The following is a 7,733-nucleotide window of genomic DNA, read 5'->3' on the forward strand; positions in this document are numbered from 1 at the left end:
AGCATGTAGGTGAGGCTTCCGCGATGGGAAAGGAATTATGTCCCTAGGCACCTAGGAGATCCACGATTGCCATGGAAACACGTGTTAAGCGGAAGTCACGTGGCCCGCAGTGCCACGCCCCCGCTGTACCTACTAGCAATTGTAAAGTAGCTTCTGGGGCATGGCTGCTCGAAACCTGCCGAGCTGCTACCGACGCCGCCCGCGTTTTCCCGGCGCGAACGCACGAAACAGGAAACGCGGGCGACGTTGGCAGCAGCTCTGCGCGTTGCCTCGTTGGTTGCCTCGGACCCGCCCTGGTGGTGTAGCGGCTATGGCGTCGCGCTGCTGGATCAAATCCCGGCCGCGCGGCATCAGTACTATGCGGGCGAAATGAAAGAACGCCAGTGTACTGCGTATTCGGTGCAAGTTAAAGGCGCCCAGGTCATCAAACTTAATCCGGAGTCTCCTACTACGGCGTGCCTCATAATCATATCGTAGTTCTCGCGCTTACAACCACAGCAATTTTCTCCCCATGCGTGGGCAACAGAATACGCTTCCTTCACGAGAATCTTCACCACCGGCAAACCACTCCTATGCTGCGCTGTTCAGGGTCTGAATGGTGATTGTTGTAATGGTTTAGCTACTTCGACTGCATTGAAATGTGCGTGTGCGAGCTTGTACCGAAAGTAATGCGGAACTCTGTCTGCTGTGTGAAACAAATCCTGCGTTGTTCTGTTTTCCAGGAGGCGCATGCAGATTGTGGTGACGCCAGATTACACGTAAGTGCGGATGGCTTAATTGTCACTAGAAGTTGGATTTGTGCGCTCTTTTCTTTTCCTCGCTTTTTCTTGTGGCGACAGCAAACCTTGTAGAAACCGTTCTGACGGCCACTTCCACAGAGTTTTCTTTGCGTCTCTCCGTAGATGCTCGAATTTATTGGTAATTTTTTCCCTCGCATTTTAATTGCTCTATGAACAGTTGTACACTCTTTGTAAAAAGTATACGGGCCACGTCGCCTACGAGAGCAATGTTTCTGATTCAGTAAAGTTCCTCGGTGTGGTCACTGTCTGATCGTTTGTTTTCTACCTAATCCCTCGCGGGTGTACTCGTTAGCGATAGATTTGTTCTTGCTGCACACAAGGGACTTGGAACGTAGATATTCTGTACTTTTAATAGCTTGCAGCAAATAATTGTTATCGCTAGTCCCTCGCTTACTGTGTGGAGCGTAATGGGGCCCTTATAGCTATCGCTTTTAAAAGAACCAGAAAGTTCACCTTCGCGCGTCCGCGGCATGAGGTGCATTTGAACAACGCGAATCACATAGCGTTCGCCGCAAGCGTTTCCCAGTAAAGATTATGGCTACAGAAGCTGCTGTTGCCGGGAAGCGGCAACTGTAGCATACGAAGCAGGGAGTGCCGTCGCTACGCTTTAATATGTAAAAGATGAACCGCCTAGCAAATGACTGCATTTGGGTTGTGATAGCGCTATGGAAAGGCCCCGCATAGTTAGGACTCCCGAAGAGCAGCGTGTACATAATGAGCAGCGACGAGAACAGGAACGTCCGTATGCAGAACGTCGTCGTGCTCAGGCTTGGCAGGACGCTGTTGAAGGCTTACGTCACATTGTTCTATCGGACCAGGTGAAACCACAGATTCGCTGGCCAACCACCTTGACAGCGTGGATTGGGGTCTAATTTTTTCGAACTAATCATAAAATGGCACAACTGTAGCATACCTGGGCCAGTACTTTGTAGCGATGCCTTATGCCTTATTCTATACTTGTCTTATCATCCACCACTCACGGCCAGCTGATCCCGTTGATAACGTGAGTGGACCGTCGCTTTGACCACGGACCAAGCGCGAAAAGGCATTAGCATCGGAAAGGCATCGCTACAATATACCGGCCTTGATTAGCTCAAGCAGGCTAGGTGACTATTTCTGACCACCCCGTTTCAAACAGAATGCCATAAAGCATCACGATCGGGAGACGCCAAGGGGGCAAAGATCCAACCAAAGCGCAAAAGTTTAGTTCCTCGGCGGCGAAATAAAGCCCTTTAATGAACAAAAGCAGCGCCATCCCTTGAATACAACGTCTTGTGCAAGGACCGGCTCCTGACGACATGAGCCTTCTTGTGCCACGGTGGTTTCTCCGAGAGAGCAACACGTCAGACAAGATGACTTTCGAACGGTCAGCCCTTTTCGAGTAGGGCATATACTATATACTGTGTACAGCGGTAGGTGTTCTCAACGCCCGTGCACTGTCTGTTTATGGCTGGTTTGTGTCATTGTTCTTTAGCTATGCATTTTAGAGCGCAGTTCTTAATGGCCCGTTCCTGCGGCGAACGTCGTCGGTCGTCGGCGGCGGCGTAACCGAGCGAACGAGCGCAACAGCGAAAGATGAAAGAAGGACGCGAGCCTCGAACGGTGGAGACCAATGAGAGCTGCCGCTGCAGTGACGTGCGCGCAGGAAACTGGATTCATGCGGACCGGCCCGACAGCTCCATGCGTACTGGTATCTGGTCTCAGCCGGACCGCTAGTTTCGTACCTATCGTCCGCTCTCCTCAGCTCTCGCTCGCGCTTGTTTGGTTTGCTTGGTTTGGTCTCATTCGCGCTTGTTTCGATTGTCATGGTTTGCGATTGTTTTGTAATCTGATCGTATGCGCGACGCGATTTGTGTAGTACTTTCTGGAAGACAAGCGGTACCAGCGATTACACTGGAACCTTCTAGGAGTCACGTGCAAAAGCCGACGGGTTTGATCTGCAGATCAGATATACGACGATTGCCAACTTTGGTACATGTATCTCTCAAATTCTTTGCCTCCGTATATCGCGAAATGAAAGCGCGTATAGAGCTGCGCTCAAATTTCGCATTAGGGAATATCGTAACCGTCGGTAAATTTTGTTGCTTTGTGCTTGAAACTTGTCCCTGTCTGTCTTTAGTCGGCCGGAATTCGCGACAACTGCAATGTCGCATGGCGTCTCGAAGCTGTAGCTGCCACGAGAAAAGGCGGGGGCCGGGTAGCTGGTGCGCTGGATGATTGGTATGCGACGGGACAGATGCGCAGAGCGACTCATAGCGGTATCTTTCACTCGAAAAGTACTCGTCATGGTCTCATTAACGCGACAGCGTTAAGGACCCCGTGTCGCAGAATATCCGGCGTCGGTGTCCGCGTCCGTTAGAGAAAGGTCATCCGGAGCCACGCAGGCCCTCCGCGTGGCGCATAGCCGTTACTGGCATAGCTGAATTTCTCAAGATGCGTCAGAAAACTCCCAAAGTACGATTTACACACAACCTACAGACATGATAGGATCGGACTGTAATTTGAATATACGATAAAATATAATGCTGTTACGCGGAAACTCAAAACCCTTTTCCACCTGCTGTTTGAGGTCTGCCTTAGTGGGAGCGGCCTGCCACGCTAGGTGCAATCCGTGGCCCCGCTAGGAGCAATATCATCCAGATGGCGTTCGCCTCCGCGTAGTCATAGGGAGCCTACATGCACAGCGTTGCATGTAGGCTCCCTAGCGTAGCCACGGCAGCGGCGGATCCCGCCGTGCAGGGAAAGGAAAAAAAATTACACCATCTTCCCATAGGGGAACCCTGAGTAGTATGCGAAGCAGCCATGGGGCCGACTCAAGTTCCCACTACGCAAGCCCTCGTTGCATCAGTAGCAGCTTCTCGGCTGCGTTGACGTTTCCTTTCGGCTTCGCTAGCCCGAAGTTCGGTATCGGCCTGTCGCCGCTGCCGATTCGTGGCAGCGGCTCGAGCCCTCTTCTGAGCACCGCATATTCACGAAGTGAATGATGATGAGTGGGCGAAGCACCGGCGGATCATTCGGGCAAAACGCCGGAAGCGTTCTCTGGAAGCCGGAAGCTGGCTTCCGGAACTGGAAGCGGACCCGGAAGTGGAACCGGATGTGGAAGCGGATGTGGAAGCGGAACGGGAAGCGGACGCCGGCTTCAGGTTCCGGCTTCCGGAAGCCGGAGCTTGGCGTACATGCGCAGTAGAGGTGTGGACGCCGCATGGCGGAGGGAGGAAGGGAGTGACATAGCCCCGACCATAAGCTGCTTCGCATCTAAAATGAAAAGCTCGCCTTCGTGCATAGCGTTCGCCGCCAGTGTTTGCAGATAAACATTACGGGTACATAAGCGGCAGTGGCAGGGAAGCTTGAGAAGCAGTCGGGAATCTTTGAATGCTATCGCGTTGCACTCTTAAAGGCGAAGCTTAAGCGTCCTCCAAGTTTTTCGTGTGTGTATGCATCCGCGTTTTAATTGGTAATGCATGAGGCTGCACTTTGGGAAACGGCTGATTCCCACCATCGGGTTAATTTTGTTTGTACGCCGGACGTACTAACCAAACCCGGAGAGTGATCCAACAAAAGCAATGGATGTCCTGCTCAAACAACAAATTGTAATTACATCGATGGCGTGCAACTCCCTAACTGGCCGTTTCATTTCTTACGCAGCTCGGTCACCAACAGCCGGGAGCGCTTCGTGGTGATGGCAATGAGCGCCATGCTCCTGCTCATCAGCTGCACGCTTTTCGCCGTCCTCTTCACGCTGCTCTCAGACGACAGTGAGTGCCCCGTCTTTCCTGTTTGCTGTCGAACCTGATCCGGCGCCTTGACGCAGAAGTTTCCGGACTTTTAGTTCCTTCTAAACTTGGTCGTTTGCTTGTGGTTTCGCCATCCAACAATCTGGAACTGCAGTAATGTTGCCTGCGGGATACAGTGCATCTTATCTCTATGACTATATTTATAGAGTGGATACCGCCTATACCGCCAACAATATACCGCCTGAGTGGTAATTTCTTTTTAGGGGTCGTGACCTTCGATTGCTTCGGACAATACCGATGGTGTCGAAATGTGACAGCTCAACATTACAGCGTACAAGGTCTAAATCACTTGATAAGGAAAAGAAATGGGGAAGATAGATTAGAATTTTCACAGCCACTTGGAAAGCACTTGTACACTTCCGGAAGAGTGTAAAACACATAGAAATAATTGCACATGTATGTGCGTGTATACCGTGTATTTTTTTTCGTTCGAATATTTGCATATCTTTTCCAAAAATAATCACCCATAAAGCGCAGTTCGGGATGCTCACGGGAATTACCTGAAGAGGCGCAAACTACTTGCATGACAAATCGCAATGAGCACTCAAACGATTAGGCTCAATAAATAATTTTTTATTCTTCGGCTTTAGGACACGTCTTGAAACTGCAAAAAGCCAAGCCCAGCTGAGTTCTCCAAAAGCCTCCTTATGGCACTTAAGATACGATCTTATCTGTAAGGCTAATGCTTTCTTCAACCAATTTGGGGACGGGTGTCATGAAAGTGGTGCAAGTGATATTTCTCATTTGTACATATGACTTTAACGTGTGCTATGCTTCAACATCGCTACGGCAACGTGTAGGCTAATGGGAATACTTTTTTTTGCTTCACAAACCACATTGTGCACGCGTTCCAGCAGCACGTCTGGTCACGTACCCGTCTCTGTGGCTCAGGGGTTGTGGCTTTGCACTTGTGAGCGGGATGCGTGGCGGATTCTGCTCGCAGCCGCGGCAGCCACATTGAACGCAAGGAGCCGCGTGTTTCGTGCTTTAGGTGCACGTTAAAGAATCTATAGGCTGTCAAATGCGGAGCCTCCCGCCCCTACTGCGTCCCTGGTAACCCACCGCGCAGATTCGGAATGTTTAGATTCCACACCAATCCCACGTTAGAGCACACAGCGCCCAAGTGTAGAAGCGCCCGCTATTGCTTACATAGAGTTGTATGGGCTGTTTTGCTTCCAGGGACAAATATCTGAAGATGCGCAAAGTTTACAGGTAGATAGATTGCATCGCGACAGCAGTGGAACGAAAAAAAAATAGGCGTGGCCTTTTGAATGCCTGCGAAATGTTCTGTAATCTCAACATATATCCACGCCTGCCATGCCATCGTGATATATTTAATAAACACTTTTTTGGGCACTCTGGAACAAATATTTTAGGTCATATAGAGCCGCATTACATAAGCAGGTCTCTATTGACAACTCATTAGCATGGCCCTTGCGCTTTTTGGCCATATGTGGCCCGCTCACTTGGCGCCTCGATTTACTGGATCAAACGTGCTCTAAGCATAGAATGTCGAAACATCGCGGAACTCTACATCGGGGCAGGCGATGACTAGCCAGACTTTTATCGAACCTTTAACATACTTTTTCAGATGAAATAAATGTGTGAACGGGACCCCGCCCCCTCCCCCCATTCTGTGTGTGCACAAAGTTCAGAAGCCAAGCGCGAAAATCTTTCCGAGGAGCTTGACGAAAAACGGATCTGTGCTGCGTTAATTGTGTGAATACGACATGTAAGAAACTGTTCTCACAGAATATACATACAACGAAACTAATAAATAACTGCTTACAGACATTGAAGTGTTCAAATAATGCACACTGTGGCCATTGGTATGGTATATTTTACTGCGGGATTCTTGTGGCAATTGGCGATCGCTCGCCTTACTTTAGGAAATTGATGTGTTGTATGTAAACCAGGTTGGTGAGGTTCTGTCGAGTCTGAAAAAGTATGTCAATGGCGAAGAAGTCGAGTAATTATTTACGGCGCGTTCTTTCTCTCCCAACAGTCTTTTACGGAACAACGGTAGTAAGTAAGCATCCAGGAAGTTTTGTCTATTCATTTCAGTGGCAGTGAACAGTAATAAGTTCGCCTTAGCAGTAGCGATAGTTCTAGTGTGAAGTTACCGTCCTTGCGCATGTAATGCAACATCGGTTAAAAATGTGTTTACGCAAGAACAGCATCAGGGGCTCGGGAGGAGCGCCTGAAGTGTTCTTGCTGCGCCGCCTGCTGATATAAGTTGGCATGTGTCCAATGTTTACAATGGCTTAACGCACCTCTACGTGGAATGCTTCTTTTTCAGGGATGTTACAGCTTGTTCGGGCTCAATTCTTTCTCCTGTACACCTTGCTTTCTAAACACTCACGCTGAGTCTCTTTACAGGAACGTCGGCTAAGTCCCAGGAGGAGATTAATGCTGTGTGCCTGGCCTTTATTTTTACCGGACGCTGATTATTTGTGAGATGAGAAAAGAACGTGCACTATGACCATTAAAGAAAGCAAGAAAAAAAAAACCACGTATAGGTGCGTGTGTCTTTGTGTGCAGCTATACACGGCGACAATCCTACCAGAACAGTTTTTTTTTAGGTCTAGTGGTTTCATGTTTGACATGTCGACTGCGGAAACAAGCATGAAATGACGTAAGACGGGAGCGACAGGCCACGGTAACGGAAAAAAACGTTTTCTCGCAGGGATCGAACCAGAAAGAAAGAAACGGGCTTAGGTCCCGACTACTGCGGTAACATTATTGCGTAATTTGTTTATAGCGTTGCTTTCTTTGCTCGCCCATCCCTGGTTTCCTGGCTGTCCGTCTGTTTTCTTGCCATGTAAAGCAGGCCGGTCCCGGTTACATGGGTACGAGCCAATTGAGAAGATTGCAGAGGTCGTGCATGCTTGTAAAATAATGCCCGAATGATTTGTTATCAACCCAGTTTTTTTTTAGGTCTAGCTGTTTCATATTTGACATGTCGACTAAGGAAACAAGCATGAAAGGACGTAAGGCGTAAGCGAAAGGCCATGGTACCTGCAACAAAGTTTTCTCGCATGGCTCGAACCAGAGAAAAAAAAAAACGGGCCGATTCCGGAGACAGTGTATTAGTCTAATCAAAACAGGGATTATCCTGGGAACCTAATGAAAGGCGGTA

The 7,733-nt window shown here is 49.2% G+C and overlaps 1 long non-coding RNA gene across 1 annotated transcript; it reads left to right on the forward strand.

The window, feature by feature from the left end:
* Positions 1-722: 722 nt before the first annotated feature.
* Positions 723-7,093, forward strand: LOC125944492 (uncharacterized). Its single transcript, XR_007466236.1, has 3 exons — positions 723-758; positions 4,446-4,555; positions 6,974-7,093. It is a non-coding gene; the product is annotated as an uncharacterized LOC125944492 (long non-coding RNA).
* The last annotated feature ends 640 nt before the right edge of the window (positions 7,094-7,733 follow it).

The sequence above is a fragment of the Dermacentor silvarum genome, chromosome 3, assembly GCF_013339745.2.
Source record: "Dermacentor silvarum isolate Dsil-2018 chromosome 3, BIME_Dsil_1.4, whole genome shotgun sequence".
In the NCBI taxonomy this organism is placed as follows: domain Eukaryota; kingdom Metazoa; phylum Arthropoda; class Arachnida; order Ixodida; family Ixodidae; genus Dermacentor; species Dermacentor silvarum.